Source organism: Poeciliopsis prolifica, unplaced genomic scaffold, assembly GCF_027474105.1.
Source record: "Poeciliopsis prolifica strain line A6 unplaced genomic scaffold, Auburn_PproV2 SCAFFOLD017, whole genome shotgun sequence".
Taxonomy (NCBI): domain Eukaryota; kingdom Metazoa; phylum Chordata; class Actinopteri; order Cyprinodontiformes; family Poeciliidae; genus Poeciliopsis; species Poeciliopsis prolifica.
Window position 1 is genome coordinate 348,634 of NW_026562392.1, and position 12,705 is coordinate 361,338.

A 12,705-nucleotide genomic window follows, 5' to 3' on the forward strand; every position below is an offset into this window, starting at 1 on the left:
CTTAAGAAATGAGGTTGATTAGACCACACAAGTTTTTTATTCTGTGTGAGGTGAAGTAGGGTCACACTGACCCTATGTGTGCTTTTACCAGGTACATATAGTACCTAGTAAAGTCACTTTCTGTTATTCCTGAAAATGACTGTCTGATGGGACAACCTCCTTCGCTTCCCTGCTGTGACATTTTCTGCGCTTTTCCTGAGTGTCGCGCTAAAACCACCGAAGGGTTAAGTCTACTGAAATGACAGTTTACAGAGAGAACTTATCAACAGGTCAAAGATAGAAGCCAGAGATCAGGTGCATTTCAATTGACCTCAAACATGCAGGAAAAGTAACATATTGATTTCCACTCTCCCGTAAAGTCCCAAAACTTCAGTAAATTGAATGTTTTTGACTTTCTGACCCTGAAATTACACAATGCCAGAATCTCTGACAGGAATTGCAGCAATGAATTTTCAAGTGGAGAATAAATAATTATTTATCTACATTTTTGTCCACACAATTTCAGGATCAGCAAAAATGCATTAGCAGATAGAATTAAGTGAGTGTGAAACATCAACACATAGAACAAGCTCTGCTGGAGGCAGAGCCCACATCTGGTGAAGTATGCAGTTCAATAGGGAGAGTGGTAATAACCCTGATTAGTTCCAGTGGTGATGGCTTCTTATAGAGCTTTCAGGAGAGAGCTGAATAGAGATGGAAATCAGGGCTCAGCCATGGATGATTATCCAGACACTCCAGATCAAAGATTTCCCCTGGACTCATCATAGCAGAGCAAGAATAGATCATTTCACCCTGCACTATGAAACTACCTGTGCCTGCTTTATTGGGATACTTCTGAAGGAAGCAGAAGAACTGTTCCAATTTAAATAAACAAGTATCAAATAGAACAGCATGCATCTGTGTGTGCAGCAACTGCTGCGCATATGGTCATCAATTTATGCAGCCACAATAACTCACAGAATGTTCCTAGAAATGCTTCGTAGGTCATCCATGTCCCTATGGCTGCTGAAGAAATCAGCAAAGTGCCAGGAAAATAAAACTACAGCAATGACACCATAATGTGTTGATAAAAAGTGATGCTTTCAGCCAAAAAGAGGGTCATGCCACCACTGAGAAAGCTGTGGAGGAAGCAGAGAGAACCATCTGTGAATTCACAAGCTAGATATATGTGTACAGTATGTGCATGCGGAGGAGACGCTGTGAACATGCCCACATGCGTTTGGCTCATTTCTGTGGCATTTCAACAACTAACAGCAAGTTACAGGAGAGGCACTGGCGTGGTCCTGGAGAGAAGTTCAGTTTCTTTTAGCTCACACTAATTGCTCATATTATAGTCAATTTTTGTGTTCTAAGTTGATGTAGTTACTTCCGTTAGAGGAATATGACACCATGTAACGATGCTGCAGTGCATTCCCAGAATAGAAGAGACAAAATTAAGCTATAATTGATCCCTGTTCAGGTTTTCTTTTCCGAAACAGAGCACAGTGCTTTACACTCACTGGCCACATTTTAAGGTAGAACTTTCTTGGCTTCACACCTGCTTTGATTCCTTGTGGCATCTCTAAGAACACCAGTTTTGAGAAATGTTCCTTGTTGATTTTAAATCATACTGGCATGACAGATTGCTGCATATTTGTTTCTTAATTCTGACCCTACCATCTGAATGTTGAAGCTGAAATGAAGACTCATGAAAACAAGAAACATTTTTACAATCTGTTATTGTCTCATTCTGGTGAGCCTGTGTTTCCTGTTTTTGCAAACGGGTGTAGCATCTGGCGATTAACAAACTCAAGAGTTTCTTTGCAAAATCTGGGCTAGATAATTCTGAACAAAGCAGGCTGAAAATTTAACTCCAGGTCAGCCAAAAAGTAATATCTTCAGTTAACCCTCAGTTATGTTTACCTCTGTTGCTGGGCTCCAGCATGTACGACATCCGGAGTTGTCCTTGCTGATTATAAGAAAGGTTTTATTTTCCTTCATACAAAAGTCGCCTGTCAACATCTAACCCTACCCAGCAGAACGGGGAAAAACAGTGTACTGCTGAGCGACAGCGACACATTCACTGACATCAAGTAAATATGACTACCAAAAATAAAACCAAGTTCAGAAGAAATTAATAAACTACAGTGAACAATGAATTAACTTATAAACAAAACAGAATTGGTGGGGTACCTTATCAACTAAAAAATTTGATGTCTCTCACATCTATATAATTCATTAATAGATCCTCCAGATATTGATTCACCATGGTAACTGCTGAAAAAGAAGTTATGGCAAACCAATGGCCTTGTTTGAGCTTTTCAAGAATGTGTTTGCATATTCAATAAAAAAACACATAAAATCAAGAGCAGAAAGAGATTCTGCTTGGAAGAAAACCAGTTGACCTAAATGTGAAGCTTACAAAGCATTTATTAATCATAATTAGTATGGTGTTTTTATCAGATAACATAAATGAACAGTGATACCATAAAACTATTTCAAGTGACTCATAACCCCTGTGTAATCTACTGCAGCAGCTCTCTGAGTTATCTTTTATCATGAAGCATCTGAACCCTTCACAGAACAAGTTAAACAGTTTGGTAATCCCAGTCTCAGGCTGCCTATTCTACTCTGACCTCTGACCTTAACAAGGGGTTTCCATCTATTAAGCTGCCGCTCACCAAGACGTGCTGCTCAGGCACCAACACACATTTAAACCCCTTTGTCCTCTGGTCGGATTATCGGTTTGTTCTGTGGCTCCATTTGGAATTGTTTTTACCAGACTTTGTTTTTTAAAAATCCAATCCAATTGTCTGAGATCATTCCTCATTAACATAAAATTAAATAATTTTATTTTTATGCCAGGTTTTCACTTTAGTTTACATTTTTAGTGTAAGTGATTTATAATGGGACTATAATGTTTGTACAACATTTTAAGCAATGTCTTGTCCAACACCTGGACCAACAAAAACAAAATAATTATTATCATTAAAGGAAAAGCTTCAAAATATGTGAATGGCTTTTAAACCATTTCTATGTTTCTGTGAATATTGTAAATAGTTGGGTTAAATATTTTATTCAATTTTACTTGTGAAGATTTTTCTTTTCTATAATTGTACATCTCTGTACCAGACACATTTTATTACAGTGGATTTTATTGTCGGAGGCTGAGTAGAGCAGGATATATATTTTTCATTTCCAGTCATAAAGAAACAAACCAAAAACATCAGCTTGTTATGTGCTGTTTGATATTTTCACCCTAAGGCTTTTCTCTACTTCCTGTTTAAGTCACATTGGATAAAAACATCTGCTACATCAAATTTTACGTAAAGCGTCACCTGCCGTAATAATAATAACAAATAATAATAATAATAAAAAAAAAACACCATGCAAATGCAATGACTCCAACAGAAAAGGGTGTTCGAAAAAGGATTTTGCTCTTTCATGTTTTACATATTGTGCAATGTTAAAAACAGATCTGGAGACAGGATGGCTCCAGATCTGAGGTGTGAAGGTGTTTCCTCTACTTCACTCTCAGAATGTGCTAACATGAAGTCAAAAATAGCAGAAAAGAGAATCCTGTTAATTAAAGACTCTGATTCACAGACACTCACCTAAGATGCTACCATACTATTAATGCTAGCACTCAGGGGCTCCAGAAATATGAGGCTGCACCCAGAAGTCAGATGAAATCCTTTTCCTGCTAAAACCAACAGACACAGAGTGCAGCGCTGCAGACTCTATTACCACACTGACAAAAGCTCATTCTTCTGGATGTATGAGCAGCGTGTGTTTCTGGCAGGAGGTGCTAAAAGTCACCTGAAGGCTGCAGCTCCTGGCGGAGCAGCTTTATTTTCAGAACAGACTAAATGTATAAATGGCGTAAAGCTTAAAAATGGAATCTCACATCAAAGATCTGCTCAAGAAGGGACAGAGCCACAACAGGATGTTGTCGGTCATCTCATAAGAAATTAAATAAGGCTAAATAAGATTTAGAGGTTTGGTTTCTCTTGCAGTTTCATTTAAACCAGGGAAAATATAAAAATGAGAAATCATAGGGAGATGCAAAGATTAAGGCCATAAAAAAATATGGAAACAGTTTCAGGACGCCCTTATAAAGAAATGTCAGGTAGTGAATTGATCCTGCCATAAAAACACATAACAAACCATCCCTGGCATACAAATCAGAGCCAAGCGTCATCATTTTTCAGCTGCTGTCTAATCCAGTGAGAGGTTTTGTCTGAAAATTCCCAAGATATGGGAAAATTATAATTTTTTCATTTCAAACAAACAAAATAGACTAACCAGGCATACTGACTGGTGTCTCACCAAAATGCACAGGTAAGAAACCACATAAATTAGTTGGTCTTGCAATATTAAACTTTGGTTCATATAAAATATTTATCATTAATGTATTAATCACTGGCACCTGAAACCAATATTTACTTACTACCATTAAGAATGTGTGGAGATCCAATGTTGTTAAAATGCCAAGATACATCTTGAAAAGTGAACTCTCATAAATTGCTTAGACTCGTCAAAACATTTGATAAGATTACATTAATATCATAACCCTCAGATATGAAGGTGCATCCTGTTAAGTTTGAGGTGTCTGTTTTTTGGAAGCAGTTTTTGATTTACATCTATGTTGACAGTGCACTAATGAATGCTGCTCAATATATTGAATGCTTCAATGCATTCATAAAAACATTAAAAAAAACCCTTACCAATTTTCAACTCTTTGGTAGAATTTCAATAGAAAAATGAAGCAACAAAAGAGTGAAACAGAGTCTCTGCCTGACCTGCGTGGTTAAGTAGCTACTGTGAGAACATTGTGACTGGTTCACCACTAGCCACAAACAGTGCTAATGTTAGTATCTGCTCTGAAGCTCCCTATCTGCACAATTCTAAACAGTTATTTTACAGTTTGGTCACATGTGATCATCTCATACTGAAGATAACCAAAGTTGAACTGCTTAATTCTTTTTTAAATTAAAAATAATTTAAAAAGGAAGAGATTTTGAGATGTATGAAGATTAAGTTATTTGAGTAAATGCTTAAATGTGTTATCATGGCTTAAAGGTCACTTTAGATTTACACAATAATATAAATCGAAACATATGGACTAAATTATTCTACATCTTTTCTCTGTGAGAAAATTAACAATATAGAATTTATTTAAAATATAGCTAAAGTTGTGTCTGGTGCTTGCGAACCCAGTGTTGTACATTGTATCATCTCTCAACATTGTTATATACTTAGCTAACATGCAAATCTGGTCTTGACCAAAATTACACAGTAAGTAGTGTCTAGCCTTACATGCACACATGGAATCAGATTTAGTAACACAAACATTCAGAAAAAGATTTCTTCTGATATTCCAGTAGTCATAACTTCTTAGCTCAGATTGGTCAGTAGTGTGGAGTCATCTGGAGTCCCTGAGGATATGATAAGGAATCATGGATGTAGAGTGGGATCAAAGGGAAGTTTAAAACATCTCTTCTCTTGATCTTAAAGGGAAAAGATCATATTCCATCTCTGACATCTACCTGCTTCCTAACTGTATGGCCAGACAGAGATGTAAAGAGGAGCAGTGAAAGCAAGTGAGCTGGATTAGCAGAGCTTTTGATGGTGTCATCAGGAAATGTTACTGTTGCTGCCTGGATGTTGAGCTGTCATAGTACTGTCAGACAACAACAGCATCTTCAGTCAGAGGCTTCTTCTGATTAATTCCAAGACAAATTGCTGCAGAAGATCCTTCCTGCCCATAGCATCACCATCTCCAATGACTCTTTGAAAATAGTTCAATGATATGAATTATGACATTTGATGTATCTTTCATGTAAAGTCTATTTGAATTAAATTAATCATTGAAGTCAACAGTTAAATAAAATAACCTTATGCCCTTACACTAAATATTGATTGATAAATACCAGATGTAACACAGCTGGTACTTTCTCTCCACACTTACTTAACATTATTGGAAACCATTACACGTATATCTGAAGTGTGGCCTTGGCAAATTAAGAAGTTAGTGATGTAAGCTCGAACAGTGTTTGGTTTCTGAAAAAAGGAATAAGGTAATTTTTGTTTCAGAAGAACAATGCAAAGTAATAGGCATTACAGTTCAACCTAAAGGAAATCAATCCAGCCTTGATGCTAGAGCAGAGAATAAAACACGATCTGTTCCAAAAGGTCATGTTCTACATTGTTTGGACTACACATCATTTGTATTTTTAAGCTCATAAACACCTCTGAGCAGCAGGCATTCTTCTTTGTTCCTGCTCTGATGCTCTGATTGCTGTTGTTTCCAGATTAAATAGCTGACCTGAAGCTCTCCTTTTCTACCTTAGCAACAGGACTAATGAAGTGATCAGACGCTGCTGGCTCTCAGAAGGCGACGGTCACAGCTTCCACTCATGAATGAGCTGCAATACATGGAAAGAATAATTGTGGAACTTCAATTTTTAAAATTCATATTTCTCTTGCAACTTAGAGGGGCTTTTTCCATGACGACCAACTACCCAATCAGACCTCATGATGGTTTGTGACGTTTGCACCTGCTGGAGCACCAGTCCAGCCAGGTTGGGAATTAAGCTGAACTTTCTGTTCAATCCCATCTAATGACATTCAGTGCGTTTGATACATGAAACCGCTTTAGTCAGTGCTTGTTAAATGTTGTGGTAAAACTTTTGCAACTGTAGAATAACAGTTCCTGATTCTGTCCCCACACGGCCAAGCCTCATTAAATACCCTCCCAAGCCTCTCATTTTGTCCCTAATTAGGGAAACAAATAGTTTTACTGGATCTGGTGGACCTCCAGGTCCCTTCAGGCAAAAAAAGAACAATAATTTACCACATTACTGCTGACAGGCCAGTGGGACACAGAATCACAGTAGGTTTTCATTATAATGTCCCTGTGTTTGGGAGTGTATGAATAACCTGTGCGGTAAGACTGATTGCTGGCCATTTACTCCAAAGCATGATGGTAAGACACTTTTTAGAGTTCAAGGGCCTCCTAGATGCACATCTTCTGAGTCCTGTATGCTCTCTCTGTCCCTCCTTTAATCCATCTTTGATCGTCTCACTGACTGTCTCCTTGTCGCCCGTCCATTATTTAATCTCCCTCCTTTTCAACGACGTCCCCAGTTTCCCTTTCTCATACTGATCCCTCTAATGTTACAAATTCACATATGAATGTCTTTGACGGCTCACAGCCTTGGACACTGTGGCCTTGTTTGAAAAGGGAGTGATCAGAGGATGGGAAGACAGAGGGAGGGCGAGCGAGCCGACAGTACGGGTATTTTCCGAAGCTGCGGGAGGATGTGGTGCAGAAACAAAAGAGGACATCGAGGTTAAAAAAAAAACATGCCTGAATGCCTCTGAAAAGGCCAGTGTTGCGTTGTTGGCTTGTCTCATCCCTGCGCCTCAGAGCCAGCAGTGCCTGTCAGGGCTCCACTGTTGACTTCCCTTCGCTTATCTCTTCTCTTTCTGGAGATAAAACAGTTGACTGCCAACATGCAGTACCTGTACCGAGGGAAGCCGGGGTGATGCTTGTCAAACTCTAAACCTGGCTCCCTCCCAGAAATGCTTGTGACTTTAAAACATCTGACAGGTCCTGCATATCGGGCTCTCTCAGAGCTTTGTCATTGGCTTGATCTAGAAATAATGGCGGTGTGACAAAAAGTTCCATAAACACTACGATGCTTACTACATATGCTTACTGTTGCTTCACTGGATCATGGTGTCATCTGGATCGTCACAAGGCTGAGGTTTCAAACCAGAACTCCTTCAATCAAACCATTCCTCCTTTTTAAATCCCTTTCAATGACATTTTCAATGAAAAAAAGAGATTTTCCAACCTGCGTGGAGCATAGAGCAGACAGGGAATAAAGAAATGATCTAGTCTTTAAGAATCCACATTTATTTTCTCAAAAGATAACATCATGCAGTCAAAATAAACAAATTATGTATTTCTATAGCTGCCTGTTTGACAACATGTCATTTAGTGAGTGCTTCAGAATTGTCAAGGAAAAGAAGTATTCTGGGTGAGAAAAAGATTCATACATCTTCCCTTCAAACTGTGTTACTATCAAGCATCAGCGGCTAGATGGCTTATAAATTAATACAAATATTAATATTAATATTAATAATAATAATAATAATAATAATAATAATAATAAAACATTCAATGTTGCTTTACTGAAATTATTTGCTAGAAAAGAGGTTAATTCTCCAACAAGATATTCAAAAAATTTTTCTTTCTTAAACACATAAATGTTCACACTTTCATTTGGAATAAAATTCATCATTATGTGTTTTATAAAATTACATAATGTTTGTACATTTAAGAGTACCAAAGATTTAAAAATTAAACGCTTAAACATTAAAACCAGACTAAACAGAGATTTTTCTGACAGTAGTAATGCTGCACTAGCCCTCCTCCCCTACACCTCCCCTATATATTAATATATTAATTATTCAGACTCTTTGCTGCACACTGCTGGTCAGCAGGCTTACAGAAGGTCACTACATCTCCTCCTTGTTTTAATGTAGCACAAACTGGGAAAGAGCATCCAGCACTCTCACTATAGTAACAATGTTTAACAGAATGTCTGTAAGCAAAGAATGTGGTTTTGTCCTGCTAAAGGGCAAATAGTATCTGTTTATTTAATGTACCAGAGTATTTATAAAGAGCAAAGATATTATCAACTTATAATATACAATGACATTTAGTCATTAATGGATAAATTTATATTTATCCATTGTCCTTAGATTTCTATAGTTAAATCTAAGGACAAAAAAAACTCTTCAGATGATGTCATTCTATGAAACATAATTATAACTCCATTAGTAAGTACGCTGTGTTGTTTTAGCTGCAGTAACACATTTCTTTCCTTCTTTAAGAAAGATCATTTGGATCATGTGGTAACTAGGATTGTTAATGGATATTGAATAGATGCATCAGCAGTGAATAATAACAATAATAAAATTCTCCCAGAAAGCCATTGGCACAATTTCTTCTGATATGAGGCTCATTTAGTCATTAATTTTCTTTGAATAACTGACTGCAACTGGAGGTTTGAATTAGTTCCAAACCAGAACTCTATTAATCCGTCTTCAACAGAAGGTTTTGCAGCACGTTTATGCAATGTCAAAACAGAATATCAAAAAGCATTTTCATGGATCTTAAAAACTAAGCCCAGTTTCTGATTCTGAGTTTTTAAGATTGCATTCTCACTTTAGAGCCAACTGAAAGAGGGAAGGCCTATTGGTCAGAAATCTCAGCTCTGAGGCCATACAGCCTTTAGTTATTCAACAGTCAGCACCTCAGACTGCGCTGGGGCTTTAAATGGACAGATGAAAGAATGGATGTTCTATAGCGCCCCCAACAGTCTGATCTAGCCATATTTAAAAAAGGTTAGGAGATCAAATCTTGACTTTGCTTTCCAATGTCCAATGAAGAGGAATTATCAACTTTTATTAGACTGATATAAATTCCAAAATCTGCAATGTTTCCAAACTTGCCTTCTCTGCTGGCTCTGAGTGCCACAGCTTGGGCAGGCTAAGAAGTCCTACTCCAGCTCCAGGAGACTTTAAGGATGCTCACCGAAGCAAAAGACTGTGAATGTGAATGACAACTCATTTAGAGGTGATGAGGTCTCCTGAGAGGCAGGGCCATCAGCTAGAGACAGGCGGTGTGCCACAGCCTCTTCATCCAGCTCTTCCACTGCAAAGACTTGGGATTCCCCCAAGAGCATCACCGGAGGCATGATTTCTGTGTCTGCTCGTCAAGTATCACCAAGACATGACATCAGCACATTTTTGCGGTGTTCTTGCAGATCCAGATCATGTTTCCAGGATGTTCGAAAGCCACCTGGAAGCTGCAGATGGAGACATTTGAGGAGTTGACCAGCAGCTCGCCTGATTTTAGTCTTTTTTTGTTTATACAAATTAATGAAAACATGGTAGGAACTTATTTTAAAGTGTAAACAAATAAATGAATAAATAAATACATACATAAAAATAAGGAATCCAGGAGCGATACACTGATCTTCCTCGCCACTGTTCATTTCAGAATAATCCAAACTGCTTCGGAAAATGATTGATTATATGTTGGTTGAACATGCACGGGAAAAGCTGGTTATAGTCCAGTATTTTATATTAAAGTATTTACATTCTCAAGAAAAACATGAGCAATTTAAGTGAATGGGAAAATACCGTGTAAAAGAGCCATATATGTGGTGCACAGTGAGCGAGTTCATATAGTTAAGCTCACTTCTTTTCTGTTTTACTGAAGGACACTGTTGCTCTTATATACCTTCTGCAGGAAAACAGAGAATGGCTCAGCTGTCTTGGTTCTGAGCAGGGTTGGATTCGGGCGACACCGCATCCCCGGAGAGCCGCGCCGCGTCCCCGCGGACAGACGATGCCCTGAGCCGCCCTGAGCCTCAAAGCGACTGGGCGTGTGAGCTTTGGGAATCACTCGGATATCTCCTGGCCTGGCTCCAGGAACACCAAGTTGTTGAATAAATGACAGCTCACATATTTTAATACTTGACCTCTTTGTGGTATTTCCTGCCCTTTAACCAGATATGAATTTCCTGAAACAACAAGGGCAACGCGTCCCAAAATGTTGCCACAGGAAACTTTGATTTGACCGGACCAGTTCCTCACACATCGGTAACAGAGAACTGGACGAAATAATACGAACAATAAAAAAAAAATAATTTACCTTGAGTAAATTACCACTCCGTCCGAAGCATGGCAGTGATCAATGGTCGGTGCGTTCAGCGTGTTCAACAATTCCAGAAGGGTTAAGTCCTGCGATAAGTCCACCAAACGCGTTTTTATTCTGAAAAAGCTCGCCTCACCCTAAGATAAATAAGTACGACGCTTCGGGGACGAAGAGGACAGAGAAACTGCCAGGAGTTCAGACTCTCTGTTTGATGCGCTCCCAGTGCGTAGAACGCATTCAGCTTGTATTCACCCTGTAAATCAAACTCTTCACTTCGGACAGAAATATCCTTATTTCACTTCAGTTCGTCTTCTTATATGTCTTTTTTTATTTGTTCGTTGTTTGTTTTTAATCCTTAGAGTCTATTTCTGTGTAAAAAGTTAGGCGATCTTTGCAATTGGAAATCCTCTCCGCACGCACGCACGCCGCACGCTCCCCCAGGTGAATGTGAGTGCTGCGACAGAGCCGCAGATCTAAAGGAAGCTCGCGCACGTCTCGGGAACTGCCGTCTCCAGCTCGCGGCTCTGGAGCGTCCTTGTCAGTCCGTGCGTCCGCGCGGCGACAGCCAAATTCCTTATTTGGAAGCCAGGGGCTCGCTCTGGTATCAAGAGAGCCAAAATACACCTCAATAACTTCCAGGCAGATCTTTCAAAATAAATACATGGTTTAATAAAGCATAAGGGGAAACCCTTTGAGTAAGACTTGGGGAAGAGTCAGTATGCAATAAATATATTAATTATTCAGACTCTTTCTACAATACTTGAGCAATTAAAAGTATACTCTGTAGAAAAACAAATTCTTATCAAGTATGTTTGTCTATTCTACTACAAATATATTAGTACACTTGAAATAAGACAAAACTACATTTTCACCTAAGTATAGGGGTAAATAATTCCTTAATATTGATATAATACTACCAGTTCCACTGGCAAGAAAGAAAGAGAGAATTAATAAATGAAAGTAATAAAGAAATAAACAAAAAAATATAAATAAATAAAGAACAAAGGAAAGAAAGAAGGAAGGGGAAGCCCTGCATTGTCACATTAATAATAATTGCATCCATTTTCTCTAAATGTAAGCCACAAACACACACATGCATGCACGCAGACACACCAAAGTCCAGCTGAGACGTTCCACCTTCCTCATGGGAATACTCTTATTTTGAAGCCCAATCGCCCATTTTCCTGCCACATTGTGTCTTTGCTGTGTTCAAAGCTAAAAGGTTTGCTCTCAGTGTAAAATTCACCCATCAGCCCCCTCTTCTGGAGTCAAACTGCGTCAAATGAAATTGTGTTGGGGCTGTGGCACCACCTTTCTCACATACTGACAATGTGTTCCTAATAAATAGCACCTAGTTTTCCAGAGAGCTCTAAGGACTATGACCAGTGACTTTGATTTTATTTATCTCTTCACCGAGGCTCCTACATACAGTAGGGTAAGTTAGCCACTAGGAGAACATTTTATTCTCTTAGAAGCTGGTTAGGGTTAGGGTAAGAGTGAGGATTTGAGTGAGTTTGACAAGGACTAGTTCACAGTGTGCATATACCTTAATCAGAGTATCTCCTAAACGCAACTCTTATCTATCAGTGCTAATGACTTCTAAGGAAGTTAATGCTAGTTCTGGTGGAAAGATGTCAGAAAACAAAGACCACATTGGTTAGTGATGGAGGAGAGGAAAACTTTAACAGGAGAAACCCCCAGCAGGACCTGACTCAGAGTCAAAGGTCAACAGGGGGTATATCTTCAGAACTGGTGGACAACAGTTGAGACTTCACTGACTGGAGTCAGAGTCTTAAGAGGACTGACTGTGCAAATAACTTTCCTATTTAATTATAAGAGTAGAAGTGAGGCATTTATGTCAAATTTAAAACTTTTCTTTGATGCAATAACTATCTGAACCTATATTTTAATAATTTCTAACTTTGCTTACTAAAAATTTTGTTTTTGTAAAATTGTGTTTGTAGAAGCTTCTGTGGATTCGTTGCTCG

At 38.5% G+C, this 12,705-nt stretch overlaps 1 protein-coding gene across 9 annotated transcripts in view; it reads right to left on the reverse strand.

The window, feature by feature from the left end:
• adgrb1a (adhesion G protein-coupled receptor B1a) overlaps positions 1-11,259 on the reverse strand; it is a 178,769-nt gene extending 167,510 nt beyond the window's left edge. For all 9 annotated transcript variants that reach the window (XM_055041770.1, XM_055041773.1, XM_055041766.1 and 6 more), the window contains exon 1: positions 10,715-11,259. The gene's annotated coding sequence lies outside the window, so the exon portion shown is untranslated. The remainder of the gene's footprint in view (positions 1-10,714) is intronic.
• Between the last annotated feature and the right edge of the window lie 1,446 nt (positions 11,260-12,705).